The following is a 15,103-nucleotide window of genomic DNA, read 5'->3' on the forward strand; positions in this document are numbered from 1 at the left end:
CTTACAGAAAAAAAATAAGCAAACACATTTGCTGTTTGCCACAAGACATGTGGTAGACTCACTAAACATATGGAAGAAGGTATTCTGGTCAGGTGAGACAACAATTTAGCTTTTTGGCCATTATGGAAAACGATATGTCTGGTGAAAACCCAACACCTCTCATAACCCCAAGAACACCATGGGTATGTTTTTCATTGTCAGGGACTGGGAAACTGGTCAGAATTGAAGGAATTATGGATGGGGCTAAATACAGGGAAATTCTTGAAGGAAACCTGTTTCAGTCTTCCAGAACTTTGAGACAGACTTAAATGTCTTGGAATGGTCTATGGGAAAATTATTTGTTTTTTGGGTGAGAATATAGGGTTTGGCATCAATGTCACTTGTTTCCCCGCTGTCTGAGTTAGGCTACTATTCTGATTGAGGGGTGAATATCAGAGTCTGTATCATTAACAATTCCGTATGCCACCTCAACATAATAAAATCATTTTGCAATTTTTAACTTGCCCAATGTATAGTATATATACTCCCCCAATAAAGATTACTTCTGTGCTCCTTCTTTCCCTAAAATAATTCTAATGATAATTATAAAAATGTGCACAAAAAAATTACAAAAAATCTAAAAGTTACAAAACATATTTTTTTTTTTGTTTGTTTATTGTTTTTAGCTTCTCTTAGTGGTATACCCAATTTACTGGCTGATAACCAGAAGCTTCAGCTGGCTTCACACTGGTCAGAAAAAATAAAATAATTAAATGAAAGATATGTCCGTAAATCTATAGGTGGTAAATAAAGTAGCAAAGTAATAAATCTATAAACCTATAAATCTATAGGTGGCAAATAGCTTTTTGGGATAAAATATAAGTAAAAGAATATATGGTATGCTCATATATATATGGTGTGTGTGTCTATATATATATATATATATATATATATATATATAGTGTGTGTGTCTATAAATATATATACAGTATATATATATATATATATATATATATAAAAAAGTATAGTTGATATATAGATATTTATTATAGAAACAATTACCAATACATACCATTATGAGTATATCATAAATAAAATAATGAAATAGCTTTGAAATGTTGATATATTGATGCCAATTTATAGATATATTGATGGTAATCAAATGGTTAATGGGTCATAAAATAGCTTTTAGAAAAGCTTTTCTGCTACTGAGTAACATTCTTTCCTGACTGGATGCAAAATTGCATATGAGCAGTTCTCAGGCAGTAATCATTACTTTATGTTTGTTATATTTTTCCCCATGTGATGATCACTACAATAACCCATTGCAGTGATCAGATGACAAGGAAACACTATCATTGGTTGCTTGTGTTTCTAGAGATGCCCCCTGCCCAGCAACAGCAAGTCTACCTTCAGAGTCTTTCTATGTGGTTTTTCCTCAAATAAAGCTATCTTACTATATTGTGACATCTGTTCAAAAGGTCACATATAACAGCTGCTATAGCTGCTATATATAAGGTTGAAATAATATTATAGCACATAACATATTATAGCTAAAATATAGAAATATATATATCAAGCTTAAAATTTAGCTTCCAAAGAATCTAAAATGTGTAAGTGCTACACACATAAAAAGCAAAATGCATCATTTCTGTTGAGACAACCACACAGATTACAAAGCATCTTGGCATTTTTCATACAGCTTTTATACCAAATTATCTTCTTATCTGTTTGCCCAACATCATGAGATGTACAGAAAAAAGAAGTTTGGCAGCCAGACAGTAGTCTGAAGGGATTCATCATCCAGCTGGTGTATAGGATAGAACATTAACCCATTCTTTATCAAACTTTTTAAAGTTTTTGAAAATCTTTCAAGTTTTATTATACATTTAAAGTGAATTTACCAAACTTTCAGCTAGATTACGAGTTTTGCGTTATGAGTGAAAAAGCAGCGTTATGCTTCATAACGCTGCTTTTTCCCTAACGCCACTATTATGAGTCCTGTAGGTATAGGTGTACTGCACACCTTTTTGGCCGTCACGCAATATCAGTACCGCACTTTTTAAAAAGTCCTTTTTCAATGGGACTTCCATAGCACTGGTATTACGAGTTTTCCTGGGAGGCCAAAAAGTGAGCGGTACACCCTATAACCGACAAGATCTGTACCGCCATCTAAACTCAGTAGTTATTATTTTTACGCTACAAAGCTGTAGCATAAAATTCATAACTAAAGTGTTAAAAATTACACTAACACCCATAAACTACCTATTAACCCCTAAACCGCCGCCCTCCTGCATCACAAACACTATTTAAAGATTATTAACCCCTAATCTTCTGTCCGCCCACACCGCCGCTATAATAAACCTATTAACCACTAAACCGTAAGCCCCTCACAATAAAATATACTTAAATAAATTATTAACCGCTAAACCTCTGACCTCCCACATCACTAACTCTACATAAATATATTGACCCCTAAACCTAACCCTAACCCTAAAGTAACCCTAAGTCTAACCGTTAGGGTTATTAAAGGTGGAAAAATTCTATTGGCTGTTGCAATCAGCCAATAGGATTGAGCTTTCATCCTATTGACTGATCCAATCAGCCAATAGGATTGAGGTCTCATTCTATTGGCTGTTCCAATCAGCCAATAGAATGAGAGCTCAATACTATTGGCTGTTGCAATCAACCAATAGTATGACATCACTTAAAGGGAAACTTCATTTTACAGAGACCATCGTAAGAAGAGGATGCTCTACGCCAGATGTCTTGAAGATGGACCAGCTCCGTGCCGGATGGATGAAAATAGAAGATGCCGTCTGGATGAAGACTTCTTGCTATCTGGATGAAGACTTAGTCGGCTGGATGAAGATGGAAGAGGCCACCCAGATGAAGACTTCTTGCCGCCTGGATGATGACTTCGCTGGCTGGATGAGGATGGATGTCCGGACTTTGAAAACTGTAAGTGGATCATCAGGGGTTACTGTTTTTTAAGGGTTTTTTGGGTGTTTTTTTTTTTAGCTTAGGGTTTGGGCAATTTAAAAGAGCTAAATGCCCTTTTAAGGGCAATGCCCATCCAAATGCCCTTTACAGGGCAATGGTTAGCTTAGGTTTATTTAGATAGTTTTTTATTTGGGGGGGGTTGGTTGGTTGGGTGGTGGGTTTTACTGTTGGCGGTTGTTTGTATTTTTGTTTACAAGTAAAAGAGCTGATTTCTTTGGGGCAATGCCCCACAAAAGGCCCTTTTAAGGGCCATTGACAGTTTAGTGTAGGCTAGGTTTTTTTTTATTTTGGGGGGCTTTTTTATTTTGATAGGGCTATTAGATTAGGAGTAATTCATTTTTATTTTTGATAATGTGGTTTTTCTTTTTTTAATTTAGTGTTTATTTTTTTGTAATTTAGAAAATTGTATTTTAATAATTTAATTATTTTATTTTATTGTAATGTTAGTTTTTAGTGTAAGGCAGGTTAGGTTTTATTTTACAGGTAAGTTTGTATTTATTTTAACTAAGTAGTTATTAAATAGTTTACTAACTAGTCTACCTAGTTAAAATAAATACAAACTTACCTGTGAAATAAAAATAAAACCTAAGATAGCTACAATATAACTATTAGTTATTTTGTAGCTAGCTCAGGTTTTATTTTACAGGTAAGTTTGTATTTAGTTTTAAATATGAATTATCTAGTTAATAATTTTAAGATTTATTTAGATTTATTTTAATTATATTTAAGTTAGGGGGTGATAGGGTTAGGGTTAGATTTAGGTTTAGGGTTACATTAGGGTTAGGGTTATGCTTAGGGTTAGGGTTACCTTAAGGTTAGGTTTAGGGGTTTATATATTTATTTAGTGTTAGTGATGTTGGAGGCCTGAGGTTTAGGGGTTAATAACTTTAGTATAGTGGCAGTGACATTGGGGGCGGCATATTAGGGGGTAATAACTGTAATGTAGATGGCTGCGATGTTAATGGCGGCAGATTAGGGGTTAATATTTTTATTTAGGTTGCGGCGATATTAAGCGTGGCAGATTAGGGGTTAATAACATTATGTAGGTGGCTGTGATGGCAAGGGCGGCAGATTAGGGGTTAATAACATTATGTATGTTGCAGCGATGTTGGGGGCAGCAGGTTAGGGGTGTTTAGATGTGGTTTTTATGTTAGGGTGTTAGGTTTAAACATAACTTTTTCTTTCCCCATAGACATTCATTGGGCTGCATTACGGAGCTTTTGTTGCTGCGATTGCACGCAGGTGTTTGGCTTTTTTTTGCCGGCTCTCCCCATTGATGTCTATGGGGAAATTGTGCACGAGCACGTCAAAGCAGCGCTTGATTTCGGTGCGGTATGGAGCTCAACGCAACCATATCACCTGCGCAAGCCTGCTTTTTAAAACCTGTAATAGCAGCGCTATAGGGAGGTGAAATATCGCCAAAAATGTTGCGGTCATAAATTCCCCTTTAGCGCTCAAAACTTGTAATCTAGCTTTTTTGGGGAAAAAAAGTTCAGAATTTCAAAATAAACTTTTTATGTAAAATGTATGCACACAATGCAATAAAATACAACTTCCTATAAGTTACTGAAGTATATTAAATTTAATTTTCACAAACCAATAAGGAAGTGGTAAAGTTGTATACATAGTACAGTTATTTAATGAAGTAGAACAGCCAAGCCTGTATAGATGGATATGAATGGGGCAGTGCTTACCATACTTTTTGTTTTCTTCTAAAATATATGGTATTGCTATTAACAAATGTCTTATTAATCTCTAAGTAAAATGTGGTTTTAATTGATAATATATATATATATATATATATATATATATATATATTGTGTGTGTATTAATTTTGTCTTAGCTAATGCTAAACTAATTAGTAAAAATATATTGTTGTATTTTGCATATATGATGTAACAATTTGTGATTATATCATATAAGATAAACGATCATTCCCTATAGGGACAGTTTACTTGAAAAGTGTTCTTTATTAAAACTATAGATAATCTCTTTATTACCCATTCCCCAGTTTAGCATAACCAACACTATTATAGTAATATATATTTTTACCTTGTATCTAAACATCTGCAGTCTGCCTCCTTGTCTAATGGGTAACTCCACAGGAGTGATCATAATGTTATCTAAATAGCAAACACGAGCTAGCATTGTCAGGCTGTAGAAACCTAATAAAATGCACTGAGATAAGAAGCACCTGCTGTGACTTAGAAACAGGCAGAAATTCAGATGTTTAGAAGTTATAAAGATTATTAATATAACAATGTTTGTTGTACAAAGCTGGAGAATGGGTAGTAAAAGCATTACCTATTTTTTTAAACAATATAAATTTTCAAGTAGACTGTCCCTTCAAGAAAACACAGTTCATTATCAGACCTTCTTAAAGATTACATATTATCATCATTATGTTGGAATCTAGAGTAAAAATTATTTTAAAATCAGATAAAGACATAACTAGGCTTGCAAGGTCAGGCATGTCATGCAAATGTAAATGCTCAAAATTTGTAGCTACAAAAATTTAAGGTTTAAGATATGTGTGAAGTAGATGCAGAGTGGACAATTTTTGTAAACTTATAGACCTAGGTCTTTTCTGAAAGCAACACTGAAAATTCAATTGGATTTCAGTTTTTTTTTTAAGACTATCATTTTCCCTCATACAAATTATTTCAAAAGTGTATAATACTTAGGAGTTAAACATTATGCAAAACAAGTGTGTCCATTGTCACCAATTCTATTTGTACAAGGGGTGGATAGTTCATCTAATGTTAGTTGTTAACTAATGTTATTTGTATTATTTATTCATAAGAGCTAGATAATGGTGTCAAATTATAAATTATATTTAAAAAAACACAACTGTGAGAAGTTATCTTTATCTGAAAGATTATTATACTGTAAAAGTTTAAAAGTTTATTTTTATTTTGTAAATAGTAAGATGGCTCAAAATGTCATACTTAGAAATCTATCAAGCTGCTTTCCTAACAATCTGTCTGGTTAAATACACCCTAGGTAATTCAGAATGGGGAAGGAACTAAATAAAATAGTTATAATTATACATATTGTATTTATTATTTATTTTGGTTAGAAATAAAATGTAAAAACATTATGTATTTGAACACCACACACTAGTTTTACATCTTGGATCAAATATCAGTATAAAATATATCCTTTGGCAGTGATGATTATACCTATAAAGATACAAATTCAAGAGATGTATTTACAGACTCACATTAGAAACACATAAAACAATTATTTCTCTAAATATTTAAGCCTTTTTTGAATGATTTACAAAATAAGGGAAGGTTTTTATATAATATTAATTGTATATATATAGCATTACATATTAATAAATATTGGATTCATATTCTGATTGACTAATTTGAAATTTAACTTTTTCCTATTGAAAAAGTATGTCATCGAATAAAATTGAATAGTTAAAAAAGAGCAAATTATTTATGCTAGATTTATGAGTATTAAAAAAAATGTTTTACCATGATAGCATCTTTATTTCTATAAGTAATCCTTATTTTTAACTTTGTCCTGAACCTCTAGCCGTGTTGGTAAAATACCAGCTGAGTGGCGACCCTACTAAGGCTCCTAACTGCAATCACTGCATGATAAATGGAGCCCAGTATTTACTCCCTGAAGTTGTGTGTTATAAGTAACTAGTAAACCAAAATTCTTAAACGTTTTTTTAATTTGTCATATGCTAGACATGTAATTAATATTAAAAATAAATATCTTGATTATTTATTATGCACATATGCAGTATATAGCACAGCAAAATGTAAGTTACAATGTTACATACTTTATAAAATCTTAATGTTTATTTTATTTTATTTAGAAGCTGAATTTAAAGGGGCATGAAACACTAAATACATTTTATAGGCTTAGTACTGAGGTTATTGCCTGCCTCCCTCTAGTCATGGGTGATGCCATGTTGAAATCTAGCTTTTACTGAATTCCAGTACTGACCTGTTTGCACATGTGCAGCAACTCTCCTTCAGATATCTGCAGTGTACTTAGTTTACATAATGGCAGCACCCATGATTAAAGAGAGGTAAATTAAATGTTTTAAGGGCTAGATTACTGTGAGGTAACTGATAAATCTGATGTGGATCACAACTGCAGATAGTAGGCAAAGAATGGAATAGTAATAGACTTGTGATTCAGTGATTGGAAATACCTTGCTGATGCCTGGTTTTGCTGGTTTCAGGAGAAAGTTTAAAGCAGTTTTGTTTTAGGCTGGGAATACCTGAAGAATGAGACTTTGTTATAGAGGGAAATCCGGTTTAATATGCAATCATATAGGGAACACAGTAAAACTTGTATTCAGTGTGCTCTGTCATATAGCAAGTTCCATATAACCGTGCTGATAAATAGTCAGTAACTCACAGCTGAATCTGGAGTAAGTATGTGTGGTAGTATACACATTAAGTGAAGCTGGATCGTAGTTGGCTGCTGCTGAGCTGCACAGTGTGTTCCACTCGGAATGCTGGAGTGGGTGTATGAGGGTTAGCCAATCAGAAGCGCTGAATCCGTGACAGCCTTGGTAACAGGGGAGAGAGGTAGGAGCTGCAACTTCGTCGACCAAACCGGAGAATATCTCTGAGGTTGTGCTAACAATGTTGGAAACAGGCACAGGTAAATAACTTGTCAGGAAGCCGAATAGTAAGATTATTTGAATAGTTCTTGGAGAATATACCGGTTTGAGTAACGCTACACTGTTTAACTTGAGAGCGAGGCTGTTGCAGAATTTGGAGAAACAGTTTGTTTGGTAAATGAATGCAGACGGAATTACTTTGTAGATAGAACTGAGTCACAAGCAGGAGTATGAGGATGTAGTAGCTGTAAATAGTCCAGAGGCTCACTTCTGGAAAAGGCTATTGATAATCCAAGGTAATAGAGTATTAGGGTAGAGCTACTGGTTAATGCTACAGGGAGCTTGCGGTAGCAATTAGCGCTCTGAAAATTAGATCTCTGGTTAATTTTAAAAATTTCCCCCAAAATAAAATGTAGTGTTATTTCTATTTTTTTTAAAAAGTAGCCTTTTAATTTTTTAAAATAATAACTGCACAAAGTAGTTTTAAGGGCTGAAAGTGTGCGGATGTGGGTGTTAGAAAAAAAATGGCACTGACACGTGCCTTTACATTGCGGTTTAATGTAAATGTTAAACTGTAAATATATATGTATATTCTTATATACATTTATATTTATGTGTTAATACGTGTATATACACATATAAACACATACATATATATGTATATATTAATATATACTGTACATATATGTTTACATTTTGCTACCCATCGCTGCGTGACTTACCCTCTTCCGTGCGCTAAGTTCTCTGCTGAGACTATCAGCATGAAAACGAGGCTCCCATTGCAGCCCATGGAAGCGCGTTCTCGTGAGCACAAAGCTTCCAGGCAATGCAAATTTGAGGTTGCGTTCACATTGTGCTTAACATGCACTGGTATAACTGAGTGGAGCTCAAATATTGAGCTCACGTAAGAGCGATTTTGAGCTTGACTTATAATCTGGCTCTAAGACTTTAGTGCCTCTTTAAAGACTGGATATGAAAAATATTGGTTGTTTTCTCTGAAAATATATTTGCATCGTGTCTGCTGCTTTTTCTGTATATTGCTATAGTACCAATTTGCAATTTAATGTAATGTATGAATATATACACATTTTATTTACCTTTATTTTATAGATCAAACTTAACATTCATAGCTTACTTTGACACTTTGTTTTAAGATGACTGTAACTAGTCCAGCAGATACGTAAATTAAAAAGAAGATACTGAGTTCAGTAATGTTTTGCTTGGTGATTAGTTCAATAGTAATCAATTAATTCTGGCAACTCTTTGGAGATATTCTAACACAGATTTAATGCAATAGTTCAAGGCTTTAAATGTTTTGCATTAAAAACTCAGATTCTCCATAATTTTTTGAAAGCATCATTGTAAAGTGGGATTTTATCAGTTTTTCATTTGAACCAATAAATGAGTGTAATACAATAAATGGGTCTAATATAAATTTAAATTAACTATAACAATATTTTTAAATAGCAAATATAAATTAAAACATAAACTAAAATACCTATATTTTCTAAAATGGATATTAAATGAAAATATTTTATTAAATAATTACATTTTTTTTTCCCTAAAAGGAAAAGTTTACAAGAAATGCAGAAAATGCTTATTTAATATTTATTCTCATCTGTTTATATTTACAAGCCCCACAAAATGTTTGCTTCCCAGAGATAAACCTTAAAAAATTTGGCACAAAATAGAAATGTTTTCATGTTATAAAGCATTCAGAAAAGATTCAGAAAACATACCCAGTTATTTTTGAAGCCAGTTTTTAGTCTCATTGGTATCCAACATATGTGACAGATAATATATAAAAAAAAAACAACACTTTATAAAACAATTAAACAAACTATATTTTAATAATAAGAAATGTATATAAGATCTGATTGAGATTAATTGAAATCTATAGAAAAATGTATGCATAGTGCACACATGTAGAAATGACCTTTGTTGTCATTAATGATACAATTGTAAGTAGAATATAGATAGCTGTGAAAGGTAATTTAACTCAGACAGGGTTTGAAAGAGGGGAGTTCCTCACTCGAATTCCTGTAAAATGTGAGGAAAACTGGAATTAAAGGGACTTAAACACATTTAGAATTCCAGATGAAATGTTTAATTATGTGTAGTAAAGTAAATTTGCAATATACTTTATTTATTTTCCTGTAATTTAACTCAAAATTATTTTTCTAATTCTTGTGAAAATTAGAAGTGCATAATCTAGACTTTAGAATCCTTACTCCTCTACATTCTACACAGTGATCATTTCATCACTATAGTAATGTGCAGACAGTGGACTTATTATGGTCATTATTTAAAATAAGGAGAGTTAGAAAGAACAAGTGTATTATGTAATGAAAAGGGCAGTGTTAACATTTTTATCCACTGGATCTATAGAGGGGTTGGTCAGCTCGGACAGGTTGCCTTATATGTATATTACTTTTGAAGTATTTACTATTAAAAACATATCACAATTAAAATGTTAAATACTTTCACAAAATTAGAACAAGAAAACCTATTTTTATATGATGTGTATCAGCAATACCCCCAGTTAATATTTTATAGCTAACCTAGCTATAACAATTTTTCTAATCTAAACCTAAACCTGATGTAATCCTAAATGCACCTAAAAATACCATTTAAAATGCCAACATTTTAAACCTAGCATTTGAAATGATGCAATATGCAATTTAATATAATTCCATCTCTATGTGGTATCTTATACCCTTTTTGGAAAACTCCTCAGATGAAAGGGATTTAGCTTGCGTTTGTATCTTTAGAAAACTGGTTGGACACTTGGAAATTTGAGAATTGGACAGGTACTTGGATATTGTAGATATTGTTAAGTACTTAAAGATTAGAAATGCTAGGTTCTTGTTTCTTCCAAGGTTTGTGTGATGCAGAGGGCGCTCAAGCTTAAACACTAATTAATCAAACTTTACCCAGTGTGGGACTTTGTCCCAAATATTAAGTGATAATAATAACTCTTTTGATATGCTATGTTGACATTTGTTGTGGGGACTGATCTCTATATCAATTGCCTTATATTGTGCAATCAGTGATGTAATGCGTTAATGCTCTGTGTATAGAAGAAATTGTGTAAAAGTACAAATAAATCAATTCCAAAAGTGATTAGCAAATATAAAAACTAAATCAAAACTAAATTTATATAAATAAAATATTATTTAATAAACAAGCACTATTTTATCTCTCTGATAAACACAATCTCACAAATTATTAAAAAGACAATATTTTGTTTCAAATCAGGGATGTCTCCCTTAAGGAATAAAAACACAAAAAGAGTCTGTTGCACCACCTTTGTTTTAAAAATGGATGAAAGAATCAGTTAAATCCTAATAGGATACAAGCTTATAAATTCTGTCACAGTTCATTCTTTATAGTATACAAGTGCTTGATTATTGTAACAGTTTGATTATTGTAAAAGTTTCTCTATAGCTGTTTCCTTGCAAGCCATAGGATTAAAAGAGACAACTTTGACATATAGCCTGTGGGCATACCATTGATTAGACTCACCACCTCGATAATCACCTTCTCTATGTTGGGCTCCTCTCACCGCTTCTTATGGCTCGTATCACCCTCCGGTTCTAGGGGTTAAATTATTCCTATTTAAATTATTCCTATTTAAAGCTAAATACTTACCTGTAAAATAAACCCTAATATAGCTACAATATAAATTATAATTATATTATAGCTATTTTAGGATTTATATTTATTTTACAGGTAACTTTGTATTTTTTTTAACCAGGTACAATAGCTATTAAATAGTTAAGAACTATTTAATAGCTAAAATAGTTAAAATAATTACAAAATTACCTGTAAAATAAATCCTAACCTAAGTTACAATTAAACCTAACACTACACTATCAATAAATTAATTAAATAAAATACCTACAATTATCTACAATGAAACCTAACACTACACTATCAATAAATTAATTAAATACAATATCTACAAATAAATACAATGAAATAAACTAACTAAAGTACAAAAAATAAAAAAGAACTAAGTTACAAAAAATAAAAAAATATTTACAAACATTAGAAAAATATTACAACAATTTTAAACTAATTACACCTACTCTAAGCCCCCTAATAAAATAACAAAGCCCCCCAAAATAAAAAAAATGCCCTACCCTATTCTAAATTTAAAAAGTTCAAAGCTCTTTTACCTTACCAGCCCTGAACAGGGCCCTTTGCGGGGCATGCCCCAAAGAATTCAGCTCTTTTGCCTGTAAAAAAAAACACATATAATACCCCCCCCAACATACAACCCACCACCCACATACCCCTAATCTAACCCAAAACCCCTTAAATAAACCTAACACTAAGCCCCTGAAGATCATCCTACCTTATCTTCACCATGCCAGGTTCACCGATCTGTCCTTGGAAGTCTTGATCCAAGCCTCGGAAGTGTTGATCCAAGCCCAAGCGGGGGGCTGAAGAGTGACGTCCATCCTCGGGCTGAAGTCTGGATCCGAGCGGCGGCTGAAGAAATCCATCATCGGGCTGAAGTCGGAAGTCCATCATTGGGATGAAGTCTTCTATCAAGCAGCATCTTCAATTTTCTTTCTTCCGGAGCGGAGCGGAGCCATCTTCTTCTAACGACGCCTACTAGCCGAATGACGGTTCCTTTAAATGACGTCATCCAAGATGGCGTCCGTCGAATTCCGATTGACTGATAGGATTCTATCAGCGAATCGGAATTAAGGTAGGAAAATTCTGATTGGCTGATGGAATCAGCCAATCAGATTGAGCTCGCATTCTATTGGCTGATCGGAACAGCCAATAGAATGCAAGCTCAATCTGATTGGCTGATCAGATCAGCCAATCGGATTGAACTTGAATCTGATTGGCTGATTCCATGAACCTGGCATGGTGAAGATAAGGTAGGAAGATCTTCAGGGGCTTAGTGTTAGGTTTATTTAAGGGGGGTTTGGGTTAGATTAGGGGTATGTGGGTGGTGGGTTGTAATGTTGGGGGGGGGGGTATTGTATGTGTTTTTTTTACAGGCAAAAGAGCTGAATTCTTTGGGGCATGCCCCGCAAAGGGCCCTGTTCAGGGCTGGTAAGGTAAAAGAGCTTTGAACTTTTTTAATTTAGAATAGGGTAGGGCATTTTTTTATTTTGGGGGGCTTTGTTATTTTATTAGGGGGCTTAGAGTAGGTGTTATTAGTTTAAAATTGTTGTAATATTTTTCTAATGTTTGTAAATATTTTTTTATTTTTTGTAACTTTTTATTTGTAGATATTGTATTTAATTAATTTATTGATAGTGTAGTGTTAGGTTTAATTGTAGATAATTGTAGGTATTTTATTTAATTAATTTATTGATCGTGTAGTGTTAGGTTTAATTGTAACTTAGGTTAGGATTTATTTTACAGGTAATTTTGTAATTATTTTAACTATTTTAGCTATTAAATAGTTCTTAACTATTTAATAGCTATTGTACCTGGTTAAAATAAATACAAAGTTACCTGTAAAATAAATATAAATCCTAAAATAGCTATAATATAATTATAATTTATATTGTAGCTATATTAGGGTTTATTTTACAGGTAAGTATTTAGCTTTAAATAGGAATAATTTATTTAATAAGAGTTAATTTATTTAGTTAGATTTAAATTATATTTAACTTAGAGGGGTGTTAGTGTTAGGGTTGGATTTAGCTTTAGGGGTTAATCCATTTATTACAGTAGTGGCGAGATTCGGTCGGCAGATTAGGGGTTAATAATTGAAGTTAGGTGTCGGCGATGTTAGGGAGGGCAGATTAGGGGTTAATACTATTTATTATAGGGTTATTGAGGCGGGAGTGAGGCGGATTAGGGGTTAATAACTTTATGATACTAGCGGTGTGGTCCGCTATGCAGATTAGGGGTTAATAAGTGTAGGCAGGTGGAGGCGACGTTGAGGGGGGCAGATTAGGGGTTAATAAATATTATATAGGGGTCGGCGTTGTTAGGCGCAGCAGATTAGGGGTACATAGCTATAATGTAGGTGGCAGCGGTGTATGGAGCGGCAGATTAGGGGTTAATAATAATATGCAGGGGTCAGTGATAGCGGGGGCGGCAGATTAGGGGTTAATAAGTGTAAGGTTAGGGGTGTTTAGACTCGGGGTTCATGTTAGGGTGTTAGGTGCAGACTTAGGAGGTGTTTCCGCATAGCAAACAATGGGGCTGCGTTAGGAGCTGAACGCTGCTTTTTTGCAGGTGTTAGTTTTTTTTTCAGCTCAAACAGCACCATTGTTTTCTATGGGGGAATCGTGCACGAGCACGTTTTTGAAGCTGGCCGCGTCCGTAAGCACCGCTGGTATCGAGAGTTGAAGTTGCGGTAAATATGCTATACGCTCCTTTTTTGGAGCCTGACGCAGCCATTCTGTGAACTCTAAATACCAGCAGTATTTAAAAGGTGCGGCCAGGAAAAAGCATGCGTAGCTAACGCACCCCTTTGGCCGCAAAACTCTAAATCTAGGCGTATGTTTGGATCACAAGTACTTGTTTTATATAGAATTGCTGTGGACCAGGCACCCCAAGCAATTACTTTGACATGTTTTGCCCGGTATCTGGGCTTTATCAAGGATATAATTGAGTGTTCGTACCTCTTCTTTTAAAAGCAAAACTAGGTTCTTATTGGTTCCTGATAAAGGTGGTATTATGACACTTTCTTAGTGTCAAAAAATAAAGGTGGAATTTTCATTTGCACTGTTTACTTCTTTGTTAAAAATTCAAAGAGTATTGTAAAAAGTTGACAATTAAAAATACAATTAAAAATACAAAATGATCAGCGCTCTAATAGATATAATACATGAAATACAAAAATAATATATAAATATATATAAAATAAATAAATGAAAAATATATTTTGGAGTGCTCAATGGGGAAGTTACATAATTATACCCAATTGGGCTCTTAAATGGACCTATACTTTGTTTTAAACAAACAAAGAATCTAAACAATATTTCTATGTATTCAATAACAGTTAATCTGAGTACTTTGCATTAATATATGAAAGCTTAATCTTACAGAATCTTGAATATATACATATATTCACTATCTCTGTTAGCTAATTATCCATATGAATGTAACCTATTTGACAGGCTTATACACCTGTTCTAAAACCTATACTAATGGTAGATATATTTTATAAATCTATACTGGAGTTTATATGTCAAAGTCTTCTCTTTTAATCCTATGGTTTGAAAGGAAACAGCTATAGAGAAACTGTTACAATTATCAAACTGTTACAATAATCAAGCACTTGTATACTATAAAGAAGGAACTGTGAAAGAATTTATAAGCTTGTATCCTACTAGGATTTAACGGATTCTTTCATCCAATTTTAAAACAAAGGTGGTGCAACAGACTCTTTTTGTGTTTTTATTCCTTAAAGGGACATTAAACACTTTGAGATGGTAATATAAAATGATAAATTGTATATAATAAAACAACACTGCAATATACTTTCATTATTAATTTTGTCCTCTTTGCCTGTAATTCCATTCTGAAATTGTGAGCTTT

The sequence above is a fragment of the Bombina bombina genome, chromosome 2 (genome assembly GCF_027579735.1).
Source record: "Bombina bombina isolate aBomBom1 chromosome 2, aBomBom1.pri, whole genome shotgun sequence".
Lineage (NCBI taxonomy): Eukaryota > Metazoa > Chordata > Amphibia > Anura > Bombinatoridae > Bombina > Bombina bombina.